At 44.1% G+C, this 15,242-nt stretch overlaps 1 long non-coding RNA gene across 2 annotated transcripts; it reads left to right on the top strand.

Annotated features, from left to right (window-relative positions):
• The first annotated feature begins 889 nt into the window (after nt 1-889).
• Nucleotides 890-14,451, top strand: LOC121481536. Of its 2 annotated transcripts, none has more exons than XR_005985311.1 (3): nt 890-1,116; nt 3,565-3,658; nt 13,264-14,451. It is a non-coding gene; the product is annotated as an uncharacterized LOC121481536 (long non-coding RNA). The 2 variants fall into 2 exon arrangements; XR_005985312.1 differs by lacking the exon at nt 13,264-14,451 and adding an exon at nt 4,223-4,436.
• Nucleotides 14,452-15,242: the final 791 nt, after the last annotated feature.

Genomic DNA, 15,242 nt, shown 5'->3' with positions numbered 1-15,242 from the left:
GGCTTCAATGTGAATGATCCATGAAGAAGACTTGAAAGACTTTTTGAGTAGTTGTGATTTTTGAGAAAACCCTTTGTTGAGTTATTTTCCCAAGGTTTTTTCTGGGTTTTTTTTCTGGGTTTTTCTAAGCATCTTGGCAATTCCTCATTCCCGAGCAATTTTCTGATTTTATTTATTATAGTTTTGTTATCACCATAATTTTTCCAGGAACTCCTCCTGGGGCTCGAAACTTCTAGCTAATATTCAAAGTTGACCCTGACTCACGTGCCTTCTTGGCTGTACTGTTCAGGTATCTTTCATTTTGGCAAATATCAGTTTACCAGCTGTGATTAAAATATGGAGCCAATGCTTTAGGATTGACACAGAAGATGGTTCTCCCGCAGGACAGATGGCACATCCGGCATTAGTCAGACTGGCCATCTAAGCCCATGTGGCCTTGGATGTGTGCCTGAGGTCAAGGGTCAAACAAACTTGTAAGTGGGCCCGAGGCCAGCCTAACAGATGGGTGAGGATGGAGATAGTCAGCAGACCACAGAGGGCCCATGGAGAGTCTGTGCACAGGGAGGGGTTGTGGCATTTTACTATCTCTCTGAAGAGGCCCTGGTACTTAAACACAAAAATTATGGTTTACCACAGGCATGAGGCATTAATAGAGAGATTTCAACACATCCCTAGTTGGATGCCCTTGAGCTTAGGCTCAAGCGGGAAGGAGAGAACTCTGAATCTCAGCCTTTATCTGAATTGACCAAAACAGCTCCTGTGGGGCTGAACACTGGGACTCGGTGTAGTGTAATAATTTTCTCTCTCCTGGCAAATCCTGAGATTAGAGAGAGCTCTCTTAGTTGGTGTAGTCCTGGGCGACGGGGACCCCGGAGTGATGGCTATGGGACAGAACTGAGGGTGGGTGTGAGACAGCGTGGGCCTGCAGGAGAAACAAGTTTTCAGGGCCATCCCTCTGCCTCATTTCGGACATCCCCCTTCTCTGTCTTTCTTTTGCAAAGTATGCCATGAATGCCCTGTCCCCTGCCCCACTGACACTGTGGCTCGTCTCTGTCTGGGTCCTGCCAGCCAAGTGTCACGGGAACACGCTGGGACAATGACCAACACCGTGTGCTGGTAAGTGGATCTAAATATATTTTTGTTCAACAGGCAGCAATCTGACCTGGCCAGGAAGGTAGGAAAGACAAAGATTCCACTGTGTGGCCCCTGGGACGCAGGAGCGCACGTCCAGGGGAAGCTGGAGGCAGATTTGGTGGATGGAGAGGAGGAGGACACGGAGCCTGTGCAGACAGAGGGGCGGCGGGGGGCGGAGGACCTGCACGGCGAGGCCTGTGCGCCTCCTGGTTGCAGAAGCAAAGGCGGTTGAGCGAGCGCAGGCCCCCAGGAGGAGACCCGTGTCCCCCTCCATCCTGCCCTCCTAACCCTGCTCTTCACCCCGTCTGGAGGCGACCTAACAACCCTACTGCTGGCCAGGCGTTAGCCTTAGCACCTCCAGCTGTCAGCGCCTTCCCTTCCCAGGACACAGGTGCCCTCACAGTTGGTGTTTTCCAGGTGAGAGGTCAGAGTCAGCGGCTAGTGCACAGCCTGGGACTCGCAGCCTGGCTCTTAATCATCCGCTTTGGTTATAGCCCATGACTGCAGCTGACTGGCGCCGGCTCTGCTGGGCCTCTGCTCCCGAGATGGGGAGCTGCTTGTGGACAAGGACTGTGTCCCCTCTCCTGTTCCCCGCAGCGAGGAGCAGGCCAGCAGGCACGCAGGGAGCGTGGCTTGAAAGCCCAGCGCTGGGGGCCAACCACCCTGCCATCCTCTCTTCGGTGGCACACATCTGGAATAGAAAGGCTTTCCTTTCTATTTTGTGTCCTGGCTGCCATCAGGCTGTTTGCCGCCCCTCCTCTGGGGCTCTGTGCCCTTGACTCTTCGGGAGCGTTTATTATGCAGGAAGCAGCCTGGGTTGAGCGCGCTGCCAGCTAGGTGTGACCCACTCTCGGGTCTGTTTGTTCCGGCCGCAGGTAGCCACCCACGGCACAAGCAGCACTTTTGAGAGCATCTCCTCCCTCAAGATCTCTCTCTCCTCTGCCTTGGGAAGTTGCCTAGCAACCTCCCTCCTTCCTGTTCCCCCCTGCAACCCCCCCCTGGGGGGGGTCTCCTGTTTCTACCACCTCATCACCAAGCCCCCAGACTTTTCCATACCGTTGACCCCTTGCGGCCCTCTGCCTCATTATTATCCCATCTCCAAACTTTATATGGGCTCTGTTTTCAAAACAAAGTCAGCCTGACCCAGAAATCATCTGTCATTTTCTCGTCTTTTAGATCTTTGCAGAAGTCTTTATGACATCCTTTTAATATTAACCTCAAGATCAAGCTACCAAAGAAAAAGGCAAAGACATCAAACCAAAACAAAAAGCCTACTGACTGGAATTTCCTAAAAGGTTTATTCCAGCTTCAAATAGCTTCTTTTCCCCCTTAAAAAAATCAGATCATACCACACACCCGTCATGCATGATGCCATCACACGTGTGGTATCACACACATAGGATACAAAGACAGAATGGGACGTAGTGTATGAATGCAAAGCGTCATATCTGTGCTTATCCTGGAAGGACCCATGTTCCCCTCCTAGGCTGGGTGTGCCTTTGCCATTTGTTGAAGAGGGAGGGGTTTCAGACTCAGGATTGCCACGTACAGTTGTTCAGGTGGCACACACCCCATAGCCTGTACAACCATGTGGGGTGGCTCTGTACCATTAAAACTCGTTATTTGGTTGTAGGAAGTGTCCTTCTCCACCTTCATCCTCCCGTTTTTTTGTCCCACATACTGTTCTACCCACACAGGCAGTCATTTGTATAACTACATTTGCATGATATTGGATGAGAGAGAGAGAGAGAGAGAGAGAGAGAGAGCAAGCGAGCTGTGGGGGAGGGAGACAGAGAATCTTAAACAGGCTTAATCTTAATCTTAAACACAGAGCCCAATGCAGGGTTCGATCTCACGACCCTGAGATCATGACCTGAGCGGAAATAAGGAAGTCAGACACTTAACAGACCGAGCCACCCCAGTGCCCTTGCATTATATTGGACTTTAAAATCAATTCAGAAACATTCCAATCTGCATCTCTTCTTTTACCGAGGGCTGGTATCCTGGTGAAGGAGAGGTAAAGGGGGGTAGAAGCTGGGGTGCCTTCAGATCCAAGCCCAGCCTTACCTTTCCTGGCTGAAGCCACACTCACAAATTCTCTTATTCCATGTGAACACAGCCGCATGTCTAAATCCAGATCTGACAGCAGAAGTGTGGGAGTGGGCAGGTGGGAAACGCTGGGTCCCAGGTCCAAAGGGATCTGCGCAATTTAATAATAAGTGTCTTTATCTAAACTCCCCATCCCCGTGGTAGTTCCACCAGACTAGTTATTTCTTTGTTATCTCTTAGCCTCAGAAGACTGGACTCGGTTAGAATTACTGCCACAATCTGCAACAGAAGTGGAGGGCACAGACGTGGCAGGCAGAGTGAGAACACGTACAAATTTATGTCACTGAATTAATTCTTCTCCACGGTTTGTCTTTCCTGCAGAATTTCTTTCAAGGTGGTAAGTGTCGAGCTTTGGCGGAAACTTTGCTAAATGGAACAAGACTGGGAAAGAAATATCTTGTCATCCTTGGGAAAGGTAGGTATCATATTCGTTTTGTATTATCGTTATACTGATCATAATCACTATTATTTACCCAGTGCTTGCTCAATGCCGGGCACTTAGGTAAATAAATGCTTTATATAATTTTCTTACTAGGTTCTTTCAACAGTTCTGCAAAGTAGGCAGCATTAACTTTTCCCATTACACAGATGAGAAAACGGAGGCTCACAGAGACCAGGTAACCTTTGGTGACCAGTGATCATCCAGATCCGAAGCCTTCTTCCAAATGACCTAAGGTTAACTTTAATAATTCATTCTGCTCTGAAGCAATTCCTTCCGAAAGCAGAAAAATCTACATGCAACAAAAGACAAAATCAAGAAGCACTATTAATTACTAATCTAGGCAGCAGCATCTGGGAATTATAGCTCCCTGGATCCTTCAAGCCCTTTGGGGACTGTGTTAGTTTTTAACACAACCTCCCCCTCTCTTCTCAGGCTCGTCCTAATGCACTACCTTGGAGGACACATATCTGTTTGATTAATTTCAAGAATGTTCCAATGAACCTGTTATACCTCCATTCCTCTTTCTGGTTTGCACAGTAAAGGAGAAATAAGGTGATCTCCAGATCAAGAGAGAATCTTGAAGGACGGCTGAGCTACGTTTGCCACAGCCTCTGCGGCTCCCAGCTCTGCCGTGGCACCGGCAGCTGCTTCCCTTCTACACTTGCCTGAAATCTGTACTCCCGGAGCCACTGCATTTCTGGTAGAAGTAAAATCAACTGCATGGTCTGGGTTGCTACTCCTGAGGACTCAGAAGTTCACAGGTAAAGGAATGGAAGCCAAGAGAAACAATAAGGCAGTTCTCTCCTCGAGTCATCTGTAAGCAGGTTTAGGTTAGAATAGGAAGACCTAGAACCACCAAACTTCCACAAGAAACAAGAGTCCTCTGGGCCCCAAGACCCAGCTGTATAAATGGATCATGTTAAAATTTGGATCACATTCTCCATGACAGTTTGCTATTCTTCCCTAGGGCAGCCCCACACTTTGTGTAGGTTGAACACTGAACAATCTAGGGAGCAGCATCATGAATATTATAGATATGGAAGACTTGTATATTTATTGCAACAAATTTCTGGCAGACAGCAGCAAAGTATCTTGATGAAGGGCAGCCTTGCTCTAATTTGTCTAATTTGTACCAAAATGTCATATGGGCTAGAGGTGATGCAATTATTCCTGGCGAAGAAGGCAGATTGGCTCAGTGGCAGGAAAACCCTGAAGTAGGGATCGTAGTAGACAAGAAGTCTGTATGGAGAGGTGAGAGAGCATTTGGGTTTGAAGCCTGCTTTGCCATCTACCAACTTTGACCCTGCATATGTTCAGCTTCTGAGTCTTATCTCTTATCTACATCAAGGGCATAATGATGGTAGTACCAATATTGCAGGCTCATTGTTCAGATTAAGAATATACATATATGACAGAAAAGCATCAAGAAATGCAATGAAATTCTAAAAATCTGTAATCCCTCCACCACATACACACAAAGAATGTACACCTGTGTATACGTGTGTGCGTGTATGTGTGTGCCAGACTTTACCTATCTATCATATAACTATCCATAACCTGTTCTACATCAGGCACTTGAGAAATCATAGCTCTTATTATTGTAAACCAGGAGAATCCAAATTGAAATCAAGATTCTCTGTTGACAACGTGCCACAGCAGTTCTGCTCACGTTTCCCAGCTTGGCTTTCAGGAAAATGCCTTTCGGGTGATGAAATTGGTCAAGAAATTCAAGGTAACATCAAGGTCCTCTGTGATCAATACCAAGACCATTAAATACCAACACTAGATGTTTGAAAGCATTCATTGTTTGCTGTGATAAAATTATGTTGAGTTGCAAAAAGAAAATAAATAGAAAATGGCAGGATTCTGAATAGGTACAAATACTCACTAATTTGTTCTTTGACCAATTGCTTACTCTGTGGTGGGCACTGGGTTAGGAACCGTGGAAGCAGAAGAGAATGTGTTAGTGTAGTTACATTAAGGTAACAGACCTATATAGGAAATGCTTCCAGACCATAAAAGATTGTATTTTTCTCACGTCACTATTCTGAGAGAATTGAGGGAGCCACTTTTCTTCCATCTGTGGGTTACTTCCATCTGTGGCTTCTTCATGTCTGAAGACCTCATCATCACCTATCACTAGCCAAAATAAGGGGAAAGAGCACAGAGGAGTGAGTATGATTTTTTATATGTCAGGCAGGAAGTGGCCCACATCACTTGCACTCACATTGCACTGGGGAGAACTGAGCCCTGTGGCCGTACCTAACTATTGGGGAACCTCAGAAATATTTAGCTTTGCACCCAAAAAGGAGAGAACAAATATAGTTGGACAGCTACCTAGGACTTCTCCAGGAGCACAATGCCAGGTGGTGGAGCCATGCCATAAGATCACTTAGGATTGCTGGACATGGGAAAAGAACCTCTGAACAAACCAGGATTGGACATGGGGTAAGCGGGCACAGTGTTGTATTCTGAAAGGGATTGGCAGCTACAAAGATACAGGCCTATCTTTATCTGTGTATGAGGGACAAAGATACTCCAGCAACCCAGGAGAATGCCACCATCAGTGGTGCTGTTCTCTGGCACTCAGGATACCTTCCTGACCTGCATCAGACTGGTCCCAACCAAGATCAAGTTGCTTGATCTTTATCTTGTTGAATATACTTCAACTATGTCCTCTATGGGGGAAGGGAGGATTCACTGACTTTAAAGAGAAGCTCTATAGGGGAAATGGGTATGATAAAGGACAGGTGTGTAGGAGCTCAAGGCCCCAATATCCCATCTCTTCAGCTCACGTGGAATACTGCTGAATCTCTAGCTCTGGATCAAAATCCAGAGCTAACTGTAACTGATCTGTGGATGTATGGAGGGCAGAAATCTAAGATGGTCCCCAAGATTCCTGTCCCCTGGTGTACACACCTTGTATGATCCCTTGTGTGTGAGGAGATAGTGGCTCCCTTGAAAAGTTTATATTCAATGACAAGGGTGCTGGGATAGGCACTCTTGTTACATTACATTATATGAGACTCCATCATAGCACCTGGAGAGAGATATTCCTTCTGGGTTTAAAGAAGTAAGCTGCCATGTCTCTAATTGTAAGAGGGCCATGGGTCTAGGACCCAATGAAAGACTCTAGGAGCTAAGGCTGACCTCTTATTAATAGTCAGAAAGAGAATAGGAGCCTCAGCCTTAAAACTACAAGGAACTGAGTTCTTTAAGCTCCTGTGTGAGCTTGGAAGAGCACCCTGAGCCTCATAAAAGACTGTCAACACCTTGATTTCAGAGTAGAAGGCTCAGCCTGCTTGTGCCTAGACCCCTAATACAGAGACATTGTATCCTTTGATACAGTAGATTTGTGCTGTCTTAAGCTACTACATTTATGGTAATTGATTACACAGCAATAGAAAACTAGTAAAAAGTACTTGGGTAAATCAGTTACCTTCACTAGGTCTCTGTTATTTGGATTTTTTTGGATTTTTTTTATTTTGGATTTTTTTTGTTTGTTTTTTGTTTTTTGATAGTCTCTAAAATGGGTGCTCCTTTTAGATTTATGGCAAGAATCATATGAGATGATGTATCCAGAAGGGTTTTATAAATTAACAAGTTACCAACACTGGTAAAAAGGACTTATTAATGACAAGCAATAAGGCCATAAATTAACATTGAAGGGGAAAACAAGTAACTAAGCATTTGTTTTTAAAAAGTATATCTAATTAGTATTTATTTTTAGAAATCATTCTGGTTTTCTCTGCTATTTAATGATCTATTTTTATCCCCTTAGCAATCAGTGTTAGCAAGGCCTTCTGGCATGAGACACAGTGTGATTCTGGGGATGCAAACCAGAATGTCTCCAAGATGGATTGCATTGTGTAGGTTATTTCTATTTAAGAAAGAGTTGCAAGAAGGATCTGAACATACTCTGCCCTCCAACCAGCTCGAGTTCCAAATCTTGCAGGAGTTGCCTTAATAGTGAAAATAAGAGCTGGCCTAAAGATTCAAGGACAAAACAGAATCAACAGAACTATCAGTGTTGTTGGCACATACTATTTGAATGATTTTTTAATTTGTGAGATCCTCTGTGGCTTTCTCTATATGGTTGGTCTGGGAATTCCCAGGGGGCTACAGACAACACTTTGAAAACCCTGCCATACAAAGCTGATACTACAAGGGATAGCGAACAGGTAGGAATGATCTCGAACCCTTGATTGCTAGAAATCACAGAGGAGGCTCTTGATAGAAAACATTCATGGATTAGATGAGATCTCTCAAGGAATCTATTGAGATCAAGACTATTTTCATAATAATACTTAGATATTTGCCTTTGTCTTGTCTTGACATTTGTCATGCTTGCAAAGATAACAGTGGGTAAAGCTGTTGGCTCCTTGGCACGAATCAGGCAGTGACACCAAATTGCCAGGAACTCACAGGAAAAGAAATAAATGCTAAAGACCATTATAAAGCCAAAGCCACTTCCATTTAAGAATGTTCTTGATTAAGTGATAAAAAGTATTAATTTTATTAATCTCAATCCCTGAGTGCATGCCTTTTTAATATTCTGTGTGACAAAATGGGAAGTATAAACCCTTACATGGTGTACCAAATTATGGTGATTGTTTTGAGGAAAAACACTTTGTGATTGTTTGAGCTGTAGGCTAACTAGCTAAGTTCCACCCCTCCTCCCCGTCATGGATCATCATTTTTTATTTGAAAGAAGTGCTGACTAACTATGGCTATTTGGACTTGGGTATTAGGCAGACATTGTCTCAAAAATAAACTAAGTGAGTCTGTCACTTTGAGGGAGTCAACCAGCAGTATTAGCTGCCAAAGATAATACTTGAGTTTTCTATCAAAAGTAGAAAAGTTAGAATTTTGGAAAATTTGTTGACAGCTTTCTAATTCTTAAAGACTTCTCTGGTAAACTTGTGATATTAATGACTGTGTTTTTAAATTTCATATGATGAAATGTGTCAATATGTAGAAGATCTGCATAACTTTGTGAACCAATATTTACCAATGACTAGTATTTTAATACAATATTATAAAATCATCCATGGGTAAAAGAGCTCATCAAAATGGATTTGAAGTAGATCAATGGGTTTACTATAACACAGTGTGAAAAATTCATGGGTATGTTTTCAGTTCCCATATTGCAACTAACCTTTAGAAATTGCCACTTGTTGAGGGGTGCCTGAGTGGCTCAGTGGGTTAAATGTCTGCCTTCAGCTCAATTGTGATCGTGGGGTCCTGGGATTGAGCCCTGTGTTGTCAGACTCCTTGCACAGTGGGGAGTCTGCTTCTCCTTCCCCCTGCTCTGTGTTCTCACTCTCTCTCTCCTTCTCAAATAAATAAATAAAATCTTAAAAAAAAAAAAAAAGAAATGCCACTTGTTGAGTTTTAGTGTAGTATCAAAGAAGAATATCCACAATTACATGAAAAAAGCAAATAAAATATATCTTCCTTTTCCAACTACATATCTGTGTGACGCTAGATTTTCTTTATAGACTTCAATCAAAAAATATTACAACAGCTATCTTTTATTAATATGGACATTAAAGAGATTTATAAACATGTGATATAATGTCATTCTTACTGTCTTTAGTTTTTGTTTTTTTTTTAATTTTTTTTTTAAATTTTTTATTTATTTATGATAGTCACAGAGAGAGAGAGAGAGGCAGAGACACAGGCGGAGGGAGAAGCAGGCTCCATGCACCGGGAGCCTGATGTGGGATTCGATCCCGGGTCTCCAGGATCGCGCCCTGGGCCAAAGGCAGGCGCCAAACCGCTGCGCCACCCAGGGATCCCTAGTTTTTGTTTTGGATAATAAAATTATTTTTCATGAAAATTTATATTTACATTAACCTGTAATGGGTTTATTATTATTTTTTTAGTGAATTAATAAATAAATGCTGTTTAAACCTTTGTTTTAATTTCTAACATGGCAGACATTGATAGATATAATCCAAATAAACAAAAACACTTTGAGATCTATGGTAGGCTGAATAATGACCCGCTAAAATTGTCCACACCCTAATCCTCAGAACCTATGAATGGTACTTTATGTGGCAAAGAGAACTTTATAGATATGATTAAAGATCTGAGATGAAGGTTATCCTGGATTATCTGGCTGGGACCTGATGCAATCACACAGGTCCTTATGAGAGGCAGGTGATCAGAGGGAGCAATGGGAGATGTGATTACAGAAGCAGAGATTAGAGCCATGAGGGACAGGATCATGAGTCAGGAAGTACAGGTGGCCTCAAGAAGCTGCAAAAAACTCAGAAACAGACTCTCCTCAAAGCCTCCAGAAGGAATCAGCCCCGCTGACACATTAACTTTAGCCCAGAGAGACTTATTTTGTACTTCTATCAAAACTGTAAGGTGATATGATTTCATTGTTTTATGCCATATGTTTGTGGTAATTTGTTACAGCAGAAACGAGAAAACTAATACAGAATCCTCAGTGCTTTTTTAAAGAGTGTTAAGGGGTACCGAGACCAGAAAGTTTGAGAACCTCTACCCTGTGGTAAACCTAGGACAGCTGCAACCAAATTAGACCCCAGATAGAGTGGAATGGCTCAGATCCTTCTCTATGGTCCACAGGGGTCATGGGTGTAAGACTAGTCTAGTCTTCTCCAGAGCCCCAGGGTGATTCCAGGAGCTCCTTCAGGATATGGAATGTAGAATATGCGCCATATTCATATATAAAGAAAAGAATTAATGAATAAATAGGCCCCTGCTCTTCGTCACTTAAACATCTCACTCAACACCATCATATGATTTATGGATGTCTGTCTCCATGCCAGACACTGTTAGGCCGTTTAGTGCTATAACCTTTATTCCATACAACATTGCTACAAGGGAGGTCTCGAAGGGCCAAGGGACTTGCCCAAGTCATACCAAGCGGGTGGCAGGGCCAAGTGTTGAATCTATCTCAGTCTGGCCCACAAACCCCTCTTCTTTCCTCCATGGTCTCTACAGATTTGGATGAATTTACCCAATGTTGGACAGGTAGTAGGTTGCATATTATGTCACATTAATATTTTTTGGCCAGAAAGTAAGGATGAACCTAATCTTAAAGACAGGCCTGAGTGGGGGTGGGTACATAGGATGACTGGGTAATTAACATTTCTTGAATGCCTACTACGATCATCCACTTTTATTTCACCAGTCTCCCACGTTCTACATCGGCAGAAACTCTTAGGCAATTTGTCCAGAATGCAATGTGTTTTCATGTGGATGAATTCCTTCCCCTTGGATTTTAAATGAAAGGAATAGATAAGTTCATAGTAAGGAAACAATGGCCCAGTTGCTTGTATATCTGTGACAAGCATTATCTAATACAATTTACCAGAAATTGTTATCATTATCGCTTGTCTTCTGGACGCAGCACAGCATTCAGAATGGAGTGTTACCATGGTGCCTCTGATCTGTAGCAATTTTTCCTTTTGTTCTGTTTCATTGGTAAATATTTTCTTGCTTTGCCCTTACCCTAAAATAAAATAGCAGAGGACTGACTGGTCCCTTCGCGACCCTTTAGCAGTTTCTTCACTGTTGGATGGCTAATAAGTTAATTAAGCTTCCTGTTAATTAACTTTAATAATTAGCTTTGGTATGAGCCTACCAAATGGCTATTACCTTGGCTACGGACTGTTAACCCAGCCTGTCAATCAGAATGCGTGCCCACATTGCTGAGGGGGTAACCTGACGCTGTTGGGCAAGAAATAAGAGCTTCACCAGATGTCTTTGTCTTTGGAAGAGCAAGACTCCAGAAATGGAAGAACAATTTGTGTCCAACCTCTTAACGTCCAAACTTCTGGCTTTCTTAAGATATCTCTATTTTAATGAGGCATTGGCAGAGTGAGTCATCTTGTCTTAATTTAAATCTAACTCCAAAAGACAGATCTGGTTAAAAAGAAGTTGACAGATTTTGGAGGGTTTTTTTTTTTTTTTTTTAAAGGAAACTTTCCTCTTTTAGAAAGACTGACTCACAAGAACCCATCAATGGTAAATCAGTGTCTATGCTAGAATTGCCTTTCAAGTAAAATATTTTCCAACCCTGCGCTTGCTTGGCTTGTTCACGCCTAGAGACTGTAACTGCCCTGTAAGGGCAGAGGCAGAACCAGCCAATGAATAATGAACGGGGGCTTGAAAGCAGCACGTAGCCCTCTCTGGCCACAACGTCTTGCTAATAACTTTTAGAACTGCTTGATGTCAGGCTGCACGTAGAGTGGAGATGATACTTGTCAGCTAATTTGGCTTTTAATACTTCGAACATCCTGACTGCTCTGAGGTTTTTCCGTAGCCAAATTGTCTTGCCTGTTAAATTTGTAATGTATTTAGGGAACTTCATTTTACATGTTTAGAAAAACAGCCTTAAAAGCTCACGGGTACTTCTTCGGGAGAGTCGTGGGCTTCCTGGAGCAGGTGCTGACATGGGGGGAGTGGGCTGGCCATGAGGCAGGGGAGCTGAACCACCTCCCTGGGAGGACTTGCTGTGTTTCTGTTCAGGGCCTCAGGAGAAAAAAAAAAATCCAAAATGCTGATATTTTTAGTTCCCACTCACTCCTTGACTATGAATAGGATTATGATTGAAATTTCCACCAGTCTTCAAAGCAGACTTACCTTTAAAGCAAATGTCAAGAGTTTGAAAACTCACTCTAGATGGAATAATGTTCACATAGACAGAGAAGACCTTAACAAAAGAACCAAAGAAAACAAAGGCCCTGGAGCTTTCAGCCGGGTTGGCTTCAGGCCCTGTCCCCGACCCTGCGACCCCACCAGGGGAAGAACAGCAGTGACTTCCCACCCGAATGGGAATACACCATGTCATGGTGGAGAGGGCCAGACATGCCCCGTGGCCTCCACTCTCGTCTGAGTAATTGGAGCACTTGTAAAACCAGTCCAGGACTCAAGGAAATGACCCACAGGAGCATGTTGGGGAGGATTTGAATATTTTCCTGTCACCTTACAGCACCAGGGACTGGAGTGAGGCGGGGCTAGAGAAGAGGTGGGAGCGGGAGTGGGGGAGGTGGGGAGGGGAGAAGTGCAGAAAATAGAAAATGAGAAATAAAACATGGCTGAGGAGCAGGCACATGCCAGTGGAGTCCTGTTGTTGTTGTTTTTAAAGATTTTACTTATTTATTCATGAGAGACATAGAGAGAGAGGCAGAGACGTAGGCAGAGGGAGAAGCAGGCTTCCCATGGGGAGCCTGATATGGGACTCGATCCCAGGACCCCGGGATCATGCCCTGAGCCGAAGGCAGATGCTCAACCATTGAGCCACCCAGGTGTTCTGCCAATGGAGTCCTGAATAGGGAAAAGACCATTCAAAGCCCTTCCGGCTTTTCTATGTCCAGCATCCCCGGGACAGTTGAGTGCTGGGGGTGGAAGCCAAGTCAGATGTGCCTTGTAAATGTTCAGTACCTCAGTTCTTGTTGGGGAGTCACCAGGAGCTCATTACAGCTGCCTGGGAAGACTCTGGGAGTTTCTGACTAATGCCAGAAAAAAGAAAAAAAAAAAAAAGTTGGCCATAAATTCTAAATAGCAACTACACCAGATACATTATTTTTATTTTTCAGGTCACAGACTGGAGAAATCACCATATTACACGTATTAATTTAAGAATCTGGACCATGTGGAAAGGTTGCCAAAATCATCTAGAACCTGCTATAAAATGGAATATATGAGCTACGATTTCTCCACTGTTGGCCTATTTTCAATTCCTTTGTTCCCTTGCTCTTCCAGACCCACCCAGCAAAATCCCAAGCTCAGATCGGATCTGCTGTCAACATTATTTATCCCTGCGGCCAGCCTACAGAAACTGTTGGCGTCATGTAGCTTGGGGCGGACAAAACACGGAATTCACAGCCTCTCACTTCAGCTGGGCCCTCATTGGTGCTTTTTACTCCCTCTCCTTAAGCCTCGGTCTCCAGCCACTCCCAAGGTCCTCCATGACTATTACAACCCCCCTGGGCTTCTCCATTCCCTCCCTCCTCCCGCTTTGCCCAGGCAGCCAGGTCAGAACCCAGAGAAGCACCCTCTGTCTCGCTGCCTTTGTCTCCCTTCACCCACATCAAGTGTGCAAGGTCGACTAGTGCTGTCTCCAAAATAGCTCTCTCCATGTCCCCCACATGGTGTGAATTCAAGTCCCTATCACCTTTTGCTAGATTACTGTGATGGGCTCTGAATTATTACCCCTTTCTCCTATCTGGTTACTATCTGGTCATCCCTTGTCTCTTGTCTCACATCCTTTGTCTACCTTTTAAATGAGCCACTGCTATAGCAACTGGCTTCCCAACAGCACCATGTCTCTGATGCCCTAAGGCTTCACCTGCATGTGTGTTCAGTGCCCGCCACAGAGCCCTGCACTGATGCACATCCCACAGGACCAGGAAGGGTGAGAGATTTATTGCAGCTCTTCACCTGTGAGGGGTGGGTGTGTATCTATTCATGTTCTCCCTTATCCAGTGGTGACCACTTCCGGAACACACCCTCGTGTTGGTTTCCCTTTCTTCCTTATTCTTCTCTTTGCACATTCCATCCCTATTCCTGGGATCCCTTCTCAAAGTAAAGCACCTACATCAGCACCATCTCGGACTCAGCACAGATGTAACTAAGTTTGAATCCCTTCCCTTGAGGGCTAACATCTGAAGTAGAAACAGACCCATCGTCAGATAAACATAAAACCGTAGGCATTTATTATGCATAGGGTTCCTATGGATGCCCATGGAGGGCATAGAACTCAGTCTCAGGAGGTCAGGGAGGTATCCTCTGCTGGGTCAGAAGGCTGACATGTGGGTGGGATGGTGGGCTGAGGGGTGGCGGTGGGAGCTGTGCAGTTAAATGCTACTGAATGAACACGTTTAATGTCTTCAGGCATCTGGGCATCTTAATAAAGAAAAAAAGCTCTAAGCTGCAAGCTTTATTCCGAATATACTCTTCGGCTGCCCATATTTTAGGCTAGTTAATTCTCACATGACAAGAATGTTACACACCTCACAGAGCTGGTTACTTAGTTGGTATGTATTGGAGTATTTTATGCCAATTTTGCTGGAGCAAAGATGACTTTAAGGAGAAGGAAAACCCAACTAACTTGTGAATCAACCTTAGCACTAGGGTGTTCATTCCCAGAGGTAAGCATACTAAGGTGAGTTAGAAAGCTTGCTTATTTTCCTGTTTGCCTCTTGCACTATCAGGGGGCAATCTTTAGATTCATGAGGAGCTAAGTTTTCCTGCAACAAAATCCAGAACAGCAGGGGGATATACGAGGTACCCAGCATCTGGCCTGCTGGAGTTACTAGATTTTTCCTGGCAACATGGATCTATAACAATTTGAGCTGTGATTGACACTCCCCCCCCCCCCACTCCCCAGCACCCTCATCACCTCCAGCTCCTATTAACTTTGCTTTCTGAGTCGCCACTCATTTTTCTCACCTGGGGTCTAACTAGAAGGCTTGACAAAAGATGAGAGTAATTTTTAGATGCATTAGACCTTGCCACCTTGGTTTTAGTCTTCTGTTGTGGTTTCAAATGGGGCTGACTTTTAAGATTAGCTAGG

Source organism: Vulpes lagopus, chromosome 23 (genome assembly GCF_018345385.1).
Source record: "Vulpes lagopus strain Blue_001 chromosome 23, ASM1834538v1, whole genome shotgun sequence".
NCBI classification, from domain to species: domain Eukaryota; kingdom Metazoa; phylum Chordata; class Mammalia; order Carnivora; family Canidae; genus Vulpes; species Vulpes lagopus.
This window is presented reverse-complemented; position numbering and strand designations above follow the sequence as displayed.